Genomic DNA, 15,945 nt, shown 5'->3' with positions numbered 1-15,945 from the left:
TTGTGGCAAAAATGTCTAAGGCAAAGAGCTTAGAGTATAAATAACAAGCTCTGCTCACTATTGGCCAAGTCTGCTCTGATTGGACATTTTCTCCAAGCCTGTCCATATAGAGGGCAGCCTTGAAGAGTCTGGTGCTTCTGCCCATGATTCAGAGGGGACTTCCTGTGAAATAAAGATGGGTTCTCTCTGTGAATAGGAATTCTCAACTCTTTAACAAGAATGAAATTCACCTAAATTTAGGCTGTCAGGAGAGTTGAGGTTTACCACAGAGCTGAACTCTAGCTGAAAGGGAACATTTTGGTCTGGGAAATTCTTAATGGATTGAGATAGGGGTGTGTTTGTGTTTGTGTATGTGAGTGTGTGTGTGTGTGAGTGTGTGTGTGTGTGTGTATGTTTTGGTCTGGGGAGTTGTCAAGGGATTGAGTTAGGGATGTGTGTGTGTGTGTGTCTGTGTGTGTGTGTGTTTTGGTCTGGGGAGTCGTCAAGGGATTGAGATAAGGGTGTGAGTGTATGTGTATCTGTGTGTGTGTGTGTTGAGAAATTCAGCTGCAGCTGGAAAGAAGGTAAAGGAAAAGGAAGTTGGATCAAAATGTGTAGAAGAAGTTGTGGTTGGGACACAGTCAGATTGAGAGTTTGTTTCTCTGTAAGGCACGGTGACCTTGGTTGGCAGCATCTCAGACCCGGATCCAGGTCAATGTGTGTTCATGTCAGTGAAGGTAATGCTGAGAAATGTGAACCTCTTGTCAGCACTGGGCCATGAGACTGGAGGAATATTTGCCCTAAAGTTGCTCATGGTTTCCCAAAAGAAGATGGTTTTTAAATTTCATTTCATAATTAAATAGCATTTTAATAAGCCATTTCTAAAATCCTCCTGGCAAAAGTTCCCTAACTGGGATAGGGGGAAATTCCTTGATCTCTGGACTTCCTCCTAACCCAATACTCACAAACACACAACGGCAAAACAGGAAGGGTTAACCATAGTATACATTCCCACCCAAACAAGAGAGAGATGGAAGGCCGCCTACCTGGGTTTGGGGAAAATTCTTTGACTGGGTATTGTTTCTGTCTCTGGGAGGGTCTCCCTAGTCCTTGTTCCCTGTGGCTCTTGAACTTGCCCTTGAAGAAGCTCTGTGTACACCATTATACCCAGCGGCCTTATCTGAAGTAGACTTTGAACCACAAGTTCTCTGTGGAAGCTGAGTAGCTTTCTCAGTTTCCTTCTTGCCTTAGAATGTTGAAGCATCCCAGGATTATTTCAAATACTGAAATACTTCCTTTTTAGTTCAGATGAATGGTTCTTTTGATGCTACAACTTTCTCAAGAATTTAGTTAGCTTCATGAATATGTCAGATGCAACCGAGAGAAACCTAGTCACAGCATTTCTTTACCCCAAAGCCAAAAACTCATTAGCTAAGTCAACTTCCTTCCCAGTTAGTTCAGGTGACAGTTTTGACAAAGCTTTTGCCACTGTGCAACACAAACTGCCATTTTCTTCCTGGATCTCCAATGACTGCCAACGCAATTTATTTTTAGATGTTCGTATTTCTAGGTACCAATTTTTGTACAGGTCATTATTCACTATAATATTACAGTAACCACCCATAAATCCCAGTTGCTTACCAAAAAAAAAAAGTAAAGGCTATTTTGTGCTCACTTTGCATGTTATTCTGTGGTTAGCCGCGCTATGCTCACATATCCCAGGCTGCAAGAACAGCTCGTATCTGAACAAGCCAGGCTTGTGGCAGAGAAAAAGGATGAACAGGAATGGTAGAAGCATGCGCTGCCTCTTAGGACACTTGTACTTGCGTGGTTCATTAGCTACATTCAGTAAATGCCGATCCTGACTTTAGGAGTGTGGAGAGAATAATCTTCTCTAGGGAAAAACAGTAAATGTTTGGAACAATAACACAACCTACCACGGGGCCAATGAACAGAACTCTTTTTTCTTTTGGCCTTCCTTCACAGCACATGGGACCCCAGGTCCTTGACCATGGATTGAACCCATGCCCCTGCATTGGAAGCATGGAGTCTCAACCACTGCACCACCAGGGAAGTTCCAGAACCTTCTGTTTTAAATTTAATTTTTATTTTACATTGGGCTGTGGTTGATTTATCCCAACCCAGGGATCGAACCCAGGTCTCCCGCATTGCAGGCAGATTCTTTACCATCTGAGCCACCAGGAAAGCCCAACTTTCACAGACATACAGCAAAGTGGTTCAGTTATACATATACATATTTCCCTTCTTTTTCGGATTCCTTTCCCATGTAGGTTGTTACAGAATATTGGGTAGAGTTCCCTGTGCCATACAGTAGGTCCTTGTTGATTATCTATTTTATATATAGTAGTGTGTGTATGTTAATCTCAATCTCCTGTTTTATCCCTCCTCTCCCTTCTTTCCCCTTTGGAAACCACAGGTTTGTTTTCGGAGTGTGTAAGTCTGTTTCTGTTTTGTAAATAACAGAACCCTCCTTCTACCTGAGTTCTGAACTAAGACACAAGACAAAGTGGACAACATATAGACAATCAAAATGACTCCTTTAAGGGACTTGGGCTTCCCTGGTGGCTCAGACGGCAAAGAATCCGCCTGCAATATGGGAGACCTGGGTTCGATCCCTGGGTTGGGGAGATCCCCTGGAGGAGGGCATGGCAACCCACTCCAGTATTCCTGCCTAGAGAATCCCCATGGAGAGAGGAGCCTGGCGGGCTACCGTCCATGAGGCTGCAGAGTCAGACACGACTGAGAGACTAAGCACACAGCACTGGTGGTCCAGTGAGTAAGACTTCGAGCTCCTAATGCAGGGGTCCTGGGTTCGATCCCTGGTCTGGGAACTAGATCCCACATGCCACAACTAAGACCCAGTGCAGACAAATAGATAAATAAATATGTATTTTTTTAAATGACTCCTTTATCACTAATATAGGCTAGGTTGGAGAACGGCAGCTTGGTATAAGAGCCATAATGGGATCAGATATCAAGCCCAGAGTTAAAAACCTTGCTGCCCAGTCACTGCTTTGCTGGATGGGGCAGGCTTGGGCGGGGAACCTGTTCTTAGAAGAACAGAAAATATATTCCAAGGGAAAGAACCAGCTCTAAAGCAAAGGAGAAGAGGGTGGGTGGTGAGGAGAGACCCTTGAATTCTCCTTCAAACTTTGCAGGCAACTGAGTTATTCCAACTTCTCTGGAACAGAGTAAGTGAACAGAGGAAGGCCAGGAGTGTAATGCAAATGAACTCCCACCACGTGGAGGGAAACATCAGGAGTGGGCAAGAAACACTTATGAAGTTAAGTACCTTTCAGATCAGGAAACAAGTTGGTGAAAAGCAGTAGCTTACTCAAGTCCCAAGTGGGCAGCTGAGTATCACTCAACTTTGGGGAGGGAGGAACTGATTTCTGCCTAAGAGACCGGAGGCTTCCCTGGTAGAACAGTGGTCAAGAATCCGCCTGGGGCCACAGGTTCGATCCCTGGTCCGGGAAGAACCGACATGCCGCCACAGAGCAGCTAAGCCCATGCGCCACAGCTACTAAAGCCTGTGCTCCACAACAAGAGAAGCCCCTGCAATGAGAAGCCTGGGCACCCCCACAAAGAGTAGCCCCAATCTTTGCAGCTAGAGAAAGCCCACAGCAATGAAGACTCAGCACGGTCAAAAATAAATAAAACCAAATAAACCTTTTTTAAAAAGAGTGAGAGAGATCAGACTGTGCTTCATGGAGAGGAATTTGCCATCTGGGTAGGAAGATTAAGATTTAAAGAACATTTTCTATGTGCCTCCACGTATCCAAATTTGTATCTGCTGATTTCGTATAAACCTCTTTGTGTTTGATGAGCCTATGTATAGTTTTAAACCATCCCCCCAGAAGGGCCATTCAAGAAACCAAAAATCAGCCAAAAAAAAGAAAAAAGAAAAGAAAGAAAGAAAATTGGTTGATTCTGAATAAGAACAGCTTTGCTGGGACTTATTAGGCCTCCTTTATAGGCCCAGAGGAGCTGAAATGATGCCTGAAAGCCAGACATAGGAGGCTGGGCTGGGATATAAGCCCTGGTCTTGTAATTCCCATGCAGGGTTTCTTCTCTGCTTCACACTGCCTGTCTCCTCCAATGAGGGCTTAAATGTCTCAGTGCACGAGGCCCACGCCCCAGTCCCTGGAGGATGGCTGCCTGGCTGATGCGATCAAAGGATGCCTAGCCAGTATCAGGCTGACCCACCCAGGGGCCTGGAAGGGGAGTCTCTGCGTTCACCAGGCAGCAAAGCAGACATGCAGTTCCAGAACCTACTGCCTGGGAGTGGGTCAGAGTCACAAACCCTATTCAAAAGTCTCTCCAGATTTGCTCCAAGATGGAGCCAAGGCAACACATGTGAGTTGTGATCTCTCCCGATTCTTGTTGTCTCATCTATAGGAGTTTTCTCTCCTGACTCATCCCAGGAGGTGGGGATGGAGTCTGTTACCAGGGCAACCGGATGAGAATTTCCCTGGATTCTCCCCTTCCCTGTTCCCTTTTCCTTCTTCAGTTCAGTTCAGCTCAGTTCTATGTCCGACTCTTTATGACCCCATGGACTGCAGCATGCCAGGCTTCCCTGTCCATCACCAACTCCCGGAGCTTACTCAAACTCATGTCCATCAAGTCGGTGATGCCATCCAACCAGCTCATCTTCTGTCATCCCCTTCTTCTCCTGCCTTCAATCTTGCCCAGTATCAGGGTCTTTTCCAATGAGTCAGCTCTTTGCATCAGGTGGCCAAAGGACTGGAGCTTCAGCTTTAGCGTCAGTCCTTCCAGTGAATTTTCAGGACTGATTTCCTTTAGGATGGATTGGTTTGATCTCCTTGCTGTCCAAGGGACTCTCAAGAGTCTTCTCCAACGCCACAGTTCAAAAGCATCAGTTCTTGGCTTTCCTTACTCTTTCTGCCCAAAGAATTGTAAATTCCATACTTCTGCTTGCCTTTCTCTCTTACTTTGCTTCATTTCCCAAAGTCTAAATCCTCCTATGAGATCAGATTGACCTTTGTTATCTCCCCCAGCCTACTCACTTTCTCCTGCTGCTGCTAAGTCACTTCAGTTGTGTCTGACTTTGTGTGACCCCAGAGACAGCAGCCCACTAGGCTCCCCCGTCCCTGGGATTCTCCAGGCAAGAACACTGGAGTGGGTTGCCATTTCCTTCTCCAATGCATGAAAGTGAAAAGTGAAAGTGAAGTTGCTCAGTCGTGTCTGACTCTTAGCGACCCCATGGACGGCAGCCCACCTTAGTTCTTTGTATTCCTCCAGCCAGTGGGTGCCTTTGCCATCTCCTGTATAGCAAGATCTCTCTCGGATTTCCCCTTTGGGTTCCTACCTACTTCCCAACAGTGAGGAGTTCAGGGTTAGGCTTACTTCTGGGGGTGAGGAAGTTGCAGGTGGGTTTTGAAAGAAAACGCCCCCCTCTCTTTTTGGGGGGAAGATTGGTCTATTCTTGTGTTGTGGATATTGGGTCATCCCTCTATTGGTACCTCTTGCCTCTCAGGCTCTGGAGGTGTAATGGTTCTTAGTTCTTCCCAGCCTTGGGGTACCTACCTGCCTACCTGGCCACATCTTTACAAATAGTCCCTTTACCAAGTTTCCCTTAAGGGTCCCATTTTTTAAAAATAGAGTCTTGGAGGTTTTTGTTTTCTGTTCTATGTCTAGAGAAGCAGGCGGGCTTCCCTAATTGCATCACACAGGCTTTGTTGCCCCCAGGCATGTGTGATCTCAGTTCCCAGACCACGGATTGAACCCTGTATTGGCAGGCAAATTCTTAACCACTGGACCATCAAGGACCCAAGAGCCTCGTGGCCCCATTTTGAGTCTGTCTGTCATCCTTTTACTCCAGGGTCTTGATAAGAAAGATAGACCAGCAGATCTCAGTGGTTTGACCCAATGAACGTTTATTTCTTGTTCATGTCACAATTCACTGTGGGTTTGAGTATCTACACATGTATAGGATCTGGGGAGGAGATGAGGAAGTTGGGTTAGACAGCACAGAAGAAAAGTGGTGGGTGGAGGTTTATTTCTCTGGAAGGCTTAGGGTACGTTGACCCGAGTTGGCAGTTGGCAACACCTCAGAAAGTGACTTTGCAGGTCAATGTGCGTTCGCTGTAATTGAAGACGTGTCAATTACAGAGAAACAGGAACCTTTTGTCAGCCCTAAACTGCGGAAATCTAAGGGTAATTGCCCCAAATGTGCTGATGCTCGCCCAAAGGAAATAACTTGGATTTGATAATCATTTACTTTAATCCACAGCTATTAAACATAAAGCAATGTATTCAGCTTTCTGGGATTTATCGGTTTGATGCAGACATAGGGTCTGCCCACAAGAAACCTGAAATTCCTTCATACTTAAAAATTCTGTTTTAAGTTTACACACAAGAAAATTCATTTGGGGGGGGGGCATACAATCCTATCAGTTTTTAGTTTATTTTTTCATTTGCATTTTTTGAGCACATTTTTTCTTCACTGCAATATAATTCACATACCATAAAATTCATTCACTATTTATAGAGTTCAGTTATTTTTGGGTTTTTATTCTTTGACTGAGTGAGTTCGCTCATTCATGTCCGACTCTTTGCGACCCCATGAACTGTAGCCCACCAGGCTCCTCCATCCATGGGATTTTCCCAGCAAGAATACTGGAGTGGGTTGCCATTTCCTTCTCCAGGAGATCTTCCCCACCCAGGGACTGAACCCAGGTCTCCCGCATTGTAGGCAGACGGTTTACCATCTGAGCCACCAAGGGAAGTCTGGTCCCTTAGAGTGGCCTAAATGTCTCAGGTGCACTAACACTGCCGGCCACAAGGTGGTGGAAAAGCTGGGATAGGAAGCCAAGCAGTGTCTTGAAAGCAAATTCAGCCATGCTATGTGACTTATGGGATCTTAGTTCCCCAACCAGGGATTGAACGCAGGCCCACAGCAGCGAAAGCACTGAACCCTAACCGCTGGACCAGCAGGGAATTCCCTCAATCGTGTTTAGCATGTTCAGAGTTATGCAACCATCACCACTAACTCTAGAACACATTTTATCAGCCCCCAAAAGAGACACCATACCTGTTAGTACTCATTCCCTCATCCCTTCTCTCTCCCCCATCCCTTTGCAATCTCTAACGTATTTTCTGTCTCTGAATTTACCTACTTTGGGCTTTTCAAAAAAAGGAAATCACACAATATGACCCTCTTTTGTCCTTGTTCATAACGTTTTCAAAGCTCATCTATGTTACAGCTGTTTCAGTACTTCATCCTTTTTTACGCTTGAATATTTCACTGTATTTATACCCCACACTTTGTCTATCCATCTATCAGTAGCTGGAAATTTGGGTTGTTCCCACATTTTAGCTATTATGAATAATACTGCTATTGCACACGCTTATGCAAATTTGTATTTGAACGCTGGTTTTCCAGTTCTCTCAATTTAGGTACACAGGGTTACCATTGCTGAGTCATATGGTAACTCTATGCACAGCTTTTTGAAAACCTACCACTATTTTCCACAACAGCTTCAGTATTTTACATTCTCCTCAGCAGTTATGAGGGTTCTGACTTCTCCAAATCCCCAATAACACTGGAATTTCCTTTAAAAAAAAAATTATAACCATCCCGGGGATTGTAAAGTGGTATCTCTCTATGGTTTTGATTTGCATTTTCCAAAAGCATGATCTTAAGCATTTTCTTGTTGTCCATTTGTATATCTTCTCTGCGGAAATGTCCATTCAGATCCTTTGCCCAGTTTTTAAACTGGGTTGTCTTTTTATTCTTAAATTATTTGTATATCGGACTCTTTGAGATCCTTTGAACTGTATCCTGCCAGGTAAGACTACTGGAGTAGGTTGTCATTTCCTCCTCCAGGGGATCTTCCCAGCCCAGGGATTGAACCCACATCTCCTGTGTTTCCTGCCTTAGCAGGCAGATTCTTTACCCACTGAGCAATCAAAGAAGCCTATAAACTGAATACTAGACCCTTATATCCCATATATGCGATTTGTAAACACTTTTTTCCTATTCTGTGGGTTGTCATTTCATTTTCTTGATAGCGTCCTTTGACACATAAAAATTCTTAGTTTTGATGATGTTCCATATATCTTTATTTTCTTTGGTTGCTTGGGTTTTTGGTATAAAAACTAAGAAATTAGTGCATAATCAAAGGTCACAAAGATTTACACCTATATTTCCTTCAAAGAGTTTTTTCCCATTCTGTGGGTTGTCTTTTCACTCTCTTCACAGAATCCTTTGAAGCACAGAATTTTCATACTTTGATGAGGTTCACTGTATCTATTTTGTCTTTTATAGCTTGTGCTGTTGGCATCATATTCAAAAATAACTGCAAATCCAATGTCATGAAGATTTCTTCCATGCTCTCTTCAAAGAGCTTTTATAGTTTTAGGGGTTTGATCCAGTTTGAGTTAATTTTTGTGTTTTTTTTTTTTTTTTTTGGTATAAGGATCCAACTTCATATATATATATATATATATATATATATATATATATATGGAATCAGTGTGCTGAGGTTAAAAAAAAAAGGATTCAACTTCATTCTTCTGCATGTGGCATCCAGCTTTCCCAGCATCATTTGTTGAAAAGATTATTCCTTCCTCCTGAATGGGATTGGTGCCTCTGTCAGGAATCAATTGACCATGGACTTCTCTGGTGATCCGGCGGTTAAGACTTTGCCTTCCAGAGCAGGGGATCCAGATTTTCACTGGTCGGGGAACTAAGATTCCAGGTGACTTGCAGTCAAAAAACCGAAACATAAATTGTAACAAATTTTTAAAAAACTTTAAAAATTGGCCCACATCAAAAACCTTTAGAAAAAATCAATTGAGCCCATACGTGAGGGTTTATATATAATGGGTTCTCTGTCTTACTGCACTGGTCCACCGTCCTTTCGCCAGTACTGCGTGTGTGTTCAGTCACGTCCAACTCTGCGACCCCATGGACTGTAGTCCGCCAGGCCCCTCTTTCCACGGAATTTTTCATGGCAAGACTACTGGAGTGGGTTGCCATTTCCTTCTCCAGTGAATCTTCCCAACCCAGGGATCGAGCCCATATCTTCTGCGTTGGCAAGCGGGTTCTTCACCGAGCCACCAGGGAAGCCCCAGATCTTTATAGGGTACCATAATTCATGTAAGTATTGCCCTTGATTTTTCTCTTTCTCTTACTCTGCACACCCACTCCATCAGCTAACTCAGGTGCCACATCCAGATTGTATTCCACATCCATTTATTTTTCTCCACCTCGGCTGCTGTGTCCGGCCATGGTCATCTCTCTCCAAGGCATCTTTTTTGTTTCGTTTTTAACATTTTATTTGTATCCAAGCATTTCACAAAATGGCCACGATCATTAGTCATAACAGAAATGCAAATTAAATCGATGAATACATCCTGGTATTGACAAAGATGTGTAGCAACTGGAATTCATTTTTACTGTCGGGAGGAGTATAAAGTACCCTACCACTTTGGAAAACTCCTAAAATTAACTCTATCTTTATGCATTGGGTTTTCTGGGAAACACACTCTGAGAGAGAGGTGGTCATTTACTGGGGAGCTATCTTGGGATCAGCATCTATGCCAGGGAAGGAAGGAGGATTGGAGAGAAAAACTGAGGCATAATGAGCCTTGGTGAAGGTCTGTAACTGGACTCAGATTCAGCCACTCACCACTCCACAGCCAACAAGGCAAGCTTTGGTTGAAAAGAAAGTTACTTTATTTAGGGTGAACTGATAAGTTCAGACACCAATCCTGAAGATTCTGCTCAGCCATGATAATTTTTAAAGGGAAAAAGGAGGAATGATCTCAGTTAATCATTAAGTGCATAAGTGTGTGTGCTGTGTTGGTTCAGTCGTTGTCTGACTCTTTGTGACGCTACGGACCGCAGCCCTGCAGGTTCCTCTGTCCATAGGATTCTCCAGGCAAGATTACTGGAGTGGGTTGCCACGCCCTCCTCCAGGGGATATTCCTGACCCAAGAATCTAACCTGGGTCTCCCACATTGCAGGCAGATTCTTTACTGTCTGAGCCACCAGGGAAACTCACATATGGATTGGAGGGACACAAACATTCAGGCCATGGCAAAATGGTTTAAAATTTTAAATGTATCCAAGAGTCTACAAAGGAGTGAGCCCTCCCAGACTTACTTCCCAGTCATTCAGTTCCTCTCCCTGGAAGCCTCGGAATTATTCCATGCAGAGTAAGGTAACTTTTTCTCCCCAGCTCTTTATATTTACGGCAGCACGGTATATCCACTGGTATTAACCTTGCCTCTCCACTCAAGAAAATATTTCAGATATCATCCCACACTGATACATAGCTTTCTCAGGTTCTTTTTTCTTTTCATGGTTATAGAATATTCCTTTGAAGAATGCACCATTATTTATTAATCGTTCTTTCCATGATGGACATCTGGTTGTTTCCAGTATTTACTACTGCAGTAGCTAATGTTTCATGTAAGACATTTTCCATGGATGAAAACAGGTCAGTAGGTTAAAATCCTAGAAGTGGAAATGCTGGATCAAAGATAAATGCATTAGTCATTTTGCAAAATACTGCCAAATTTCCTTCTACAGAAATTCCACCAACTTTCAATCCTCCCAGTGTCTGAGAGGGCTCATTTCCTCACTTTCTAAACCATAAATGGTTCAGGAAAATCCGGTTTAACCCCTCTAAACTTTCCACTTTCTTGGAATAAGATTCACATTGCTCACCACAGCCTGCAAGGGCTTCCACTGTGTGGCTTCCCAGGCCCCGGTGAAACCAAGTGTTGGGAGAGATCCAAGGAAGATCATTGCAGAAACAGCGATGCCAGCCAGAAGATGTCCTGGGACCACTGTTCCTTTCTCTGGGGGCATGTGTATTTAGGGAGTGGGCTTGCTGCTATGTGCCCCACTCCACGAATGTGGGAAAACAGAGGTGGGGTAGGCTGGCACGGCACATGAATGACATGGAAGGCTGAAACTACATTACCTTGGGGGCTATGTTGGGGGCCATCCAGGATTTTGGACCTACTCAGGTGTCCCCAGATCAAGCCATCCATCTATTTGTGAGCCACTTCCCCGAACAGCCGGAAAGGGGGCAGTATTCTGCTTCAGATGTGGCCTCTCGCCAACAAACTTAAAGGACTCCTGCACAGAACTGTCCACCAGGGGACAGTAATGATACTCTTCAACTGTGGTGCTGGAGAAGATTTTTGAGAGCCCCTTCGGTTCAATTCGAAGCCTTTGACTGTGTGGATCACAATAAACTGTGGAAAATTCTGAGAGAGATAGGAATACCAGACCACCTGACCTGCCTCTTGAGAAATCTGTATGCAGGTCAGGAAGTAACAGTTAGAACTGGACATGGAACAAAAGACTGGTTCCAAATAGGAAAAGGAGTACGTCAAGGCTGTATATTGTCACCCTGCTTATTTAACTTATATGCAGAGTATATCATGAGAAACGCTGGACTGGAAGAAACACAAGCTGGAATCAAGATTGACGGGAGAAATATCAATCACCTCAGATATGCAGATGACACCACCCTTATGGCAGAAAGTGAAGAGGAACTAAAAAGCCTCTTGATGAAAGTGAAAGAGGAGAGTGAAAAAGTTGGCTTAAAGCTCAACATTCAGAAAACGAAGATCATGGCATCCGGTCCCATCACTTCATGGCAAATAGATGCGGAAACAGTGGAAACAGATTTTATTTTTTTGGGCTCCAAAATCACTGCAGATGATGATTGCAGCCATGAAATTAAAAGACACTTACTCCTTGGAAGAAAAGTTATGACCAACCTAGATAGCATATTCAAAAGCAGAGACATTACTTTGCCGACTAAGGTCCGTCTAGGCAAGGCTATGGTTTTTCCAGTGGTCATGTATGGATGTGAGAGTTGGACTGGGAAGAAGGCTGAGTGCCGAAGAATTGATGCTTTTGAACTGTGGTGTTGGAGAAGACTCTTGAGAGTCGCTCGGACTGCAAGGAGATCCAACCAGTCCATTCTGAAGGAGATCAACCCTGGGATTTCTTTGGAAGGAATGATGCTAAAGCTGAAACTCCAGTACTTTGGCCACCTCATGCGAAGAGTTGACTCATTGGAAAAGACTCTGATGCTGGGAGGGATCGGGGGCAGGAGAAGAAGGGGACGACCGAGGATGAGATGGCTGGATGGCATCACTGACTCGATGAATGTGAATCTGAGTGAATTCCGGGAGTTGGTGATGGACAGGGAGGCCTGGCGTGCTGCGATTCATGGGGTCGCAAAGAGTCGGACACGGCAGTCACCCAGTCGTGTCCGACTCTTTGCGACCCCATGGACTGCAGCACGCCAAGCTTCCCTGTCCATCACCAACTCCCAGAGCTTGCTCAAACTCATGTCCATCGAGTCAGTGATGCCATCCAACCATCTCAACCTCTGTCATCCTCTTCTCCTGCCCTCAATCTTGCCCAGAATCAGGGTCTTTTCTAATGAGTTGGCTTTTAGCATCAGGTGGCCAAAATTTTGGAACTTCAGCTTCAGCATCAGTCCTTCCTATGAAGACTCAGGGTTGACTTCCTTTAGGACTGACTGGTTTGTTCTCCCTGCAGTCTAAGGGACTCTCAAGAGTCTTCTCCAACACCACAGTTCAAAAGCATCAATTCTTTGGCACTCAGCTTTCTTCACAGTCCAACTCTCACATCCATACATGACTACTGGAAAAACCATAGCTTTGACTAGACGGACCATTACCAAAGTAATGTCTCTGCTTTTTAATATGCTTTAGGTTGGTCATAGCTTTTCTTCCAAGGAGCAAGCGTTAGAGAGTCCCTTAGACAGCAGGAAATCAAACCAGTCAATCCTAAAGGAAATCAACCCTGAATATTCATGGGAAGGACGGATGCTGAAGCTGAAGCTCCAGTACTTTGGCCCTTGATGCAAAGAGCCGACTCACTGGAAAAGATCTTGATGCTGGGAAAGATTGAAGGCAGGAGGAGAAGGGGGCCACAGAGGATGAGACGGTTGGATAGCATCACCATTGGATAGCATGGAGTCCAATGGATATGAGTTTCAGCAAATTCCAAGAGATGCTGAAGGACAGGGAAGCCTGGAATGCTGCAATCCATGGGGTTGCAAAGAGTCGGACACAGCTTAGCACCTGAACAACAACCCCAGTAAATGGCAAGTGTCTCAACCCTCTATATGCATTTGTTTGTTTATGGAGTCTTAGAACTGAGGGTCCAGAAAAAATTTTAAACGCATCTAGTTCCATCTCCAACCTGACGTTTGAATCACTTCAATAGGCTCCTCAAGTCCCCAGATTGCCTCTGCTTGCACACTTCCATTCATGGAGAGCTCACTATCAACTAAGGCACCTCATGCCATAGATGGACAACCCAAATTGTCAGCAAGTTCTTTCATAAGCCCAGTGTGTCGCCCTATCGTTTTCCACCTTTCATCCCCAGGTCTCCCCCCTGGAGTGACACAGGGTAAATCTACTCCCTCACCTCCAGGAAAGCCTTTCACACAGTCAGTCAGTGGTCAGGACCCCTGAAGCTTTCTCAGGCAAGTCTCTCTGATCTCTTTAATTGTCCCTCATCAAAGAGGATTTGAAGTCCCCCTTTCCCTCCCCATCCTAGTCACTTGTTGTTGGACAAGCCCTAATTTTTCTACCTCCTTTTCCAAAATATATGTCTGAAAGTAGACCCAGAACTCCTGGAGTGGCACAGAGAAAATGGGACCACCATTCCCTTCCTCTTTCCAAGGCCCAGACTCTAGTTCCAGCAGCCCAAGTCCCCACTCATTATTTTTAGCTGCTCCACCGCACTTCAGAGTCATATGCTGCTTCCTGTTGAGTAAAACCTTCATTTTCACGCCCACTGCTGTGTCATGAGCAGCATTAGTGTAAATCTACACAGCATGGAAAAGATCTGTTTTCATTCCAAGTCCAAAGAAAGGCAATGCTAAAGAATGTTCAGACGACTGCACAATTGCACTCATTTCACACACCAGAAAAGTAAAGCTCAAAATTATCCAAGCCAGGCTTCAACAGTACGTGAACTTCCAGATGTTCAAGCTGGATTTAGAAAAGGCAGAGGAACCACAGATGAAATTGCCAACATCCGCTGGATCATTGATAAGGCACAAGAGTTCCAGAAAAACATCTGCTTCTGCTTTATTCACTACACCAAAGCCTTTGACTGTGTGGATCACAACAAACTGGAAAATTCTTCAAGAGATGGGAATATGAGACCACGTGACCTGCCTCATGAGATATGTGTATGAAGGTAAAGAAGCAACAGTTAGAACTAGACATGGAACAACAGACTGGTTCCAGATAGGGAAAGGAGTATGTCAAGGCTGTATATTGTTACCCTGCTTATTTAACTTATATGCAGAGTACATCATGCAAAATGCCAGGCTGGATGAAGCACAAGCTGGAATCAAGATTGCCAGGAGAAAAATCAATAACCTCAGATTTGCAGACACCACCACCGTTGTGGCAGAAAGCGAAGAAGAACTAAAGAGCCTCTTGATGAAAGTGAAAGAGGAGAGTGAAAAAGTTGGCTTAAAACTCAACATTCAGAAAACTAAGATCATGGCATCTGGTCCCATCACTTCATGGCAAATAGATGGGGAAACAATGGAAACAGTGACAGGCTTTATTTTCTTGGGCTCCAAAATCACTGGAGATGGTGACTGCAGCCATGAAATTAAAAGATGGTTCTTCCTTGGAAGAAAAGTTATGACCAATCTAGACAGCACATTAAAAAGCAGAGACATTACTTTACCAACAAAGGTCCGTCTTGTCAAAGCTATGGTTTTTCCAGTAGTCATGTATGGATGTGAGAGTTGGACTATAAAGAAAGCTGAGCACTGAAGCATTGATGCTTTTGAACTGTGGTGTTGGAGAAGACTCTTGAGAGTCCCTTGGCCTGCAAGGAGATCCAACCAGTCCATCCTAAAGGAAATCAGTCCTGAATATTCATTGGAAGTACTGATGCTGAAGCTGAAACTCAATAAGTTAGCCACCTGATGCGAAGAACTGACTCATTGGAAGAGACCCTGATACTGGGCAAATTTGAAGGCAGGAGGAGAAGGGGACAAGAGGGGATGAGATGGTTAGATGGAATCACCGACTCGATGGGCATGAGTTTGAGTAAGCTCCGGGAGTTGCTGATGGACAGGAAAGCCTGGCATGCTGCAGTCCAAGGGGTCTCAAAGAGTCGGACATGACTGAGCGACTGAATTGAACTGAACTGACATAGAATTCGCTGAAATATGTTCCATGGCTGTATATTTATAGCCACAAAACTACAGTTATTTTTGAGTACTAAACACAAATGATGAAAAGAATCTCAGGTTCCCTTCCTGAGGTTCATGGGAACACAGACATTGCCAGAACCATTGACAAGGGGGCAGACTAGGTCTGGGAACGGATCTGAAAGTCCAGCACAGAGCATGAAACATTCGTTCATTTCTCAGTAGTCAAATTTATATACATGTAGCAGTAGGCAGGATATTGGAGGGAAATAGTGAAAACGGAGGAAAGTTAGCACTTAGCAAACAGGGATTCAGATCCTAGTCCTAGTTTGGAGCATCTGTAATTGAGGAAACAACAGTTCAGTTGTCTAAACAACTGGTGAAGGTGAAGGTGCTTTTCTTCTCTGGTGAAGGTGCTTTTCAGACTTTAAGGGCTAAAACAGACCTTGATTATTATTATTGTTATACTACATCCCTAATATTTCAGGTCATTGGGAAAGATCCTGATGCTGGAAAAGATGGAAGGCAAAAGGAGAAGAGGGCGGCAGGGGATGAGATGCTTAGATAACATCACTGTCTCAATGCATATGAATCTGAGCAAACTCCAAGACATAGCGAAGGACAAGGAAGCCTGGCGTGCTGCAATCCACGGGGTCGCAAAGAGTCAGTCAGTGTCAGATACAATTTAGCAACTGGACAACACCAGGGCCTTCCGTGGAAGTCCTCCTTCCTT

The sequence above is a fragment of the Budorcas taxicolor genome, chromosome 2, assembly GCF_023091745.1.
Source record: "Budorcas taxicolor isolate Tak-1 chromosome 2, Takin1.1, whole genome shotgun sequence".
Classification (NCBI taxonomy): domain Eukaryota; kingdom Metazoa; phylum Chordata; class Mammalia; order Artiodactyla; family Bovidae; genus Budorcas; species Budorcas taxicolor.
The sequence above is the reverse complement of the archived record's forward strand: the minus strand, read 5'-3'. Positions refer to the sequence as shown.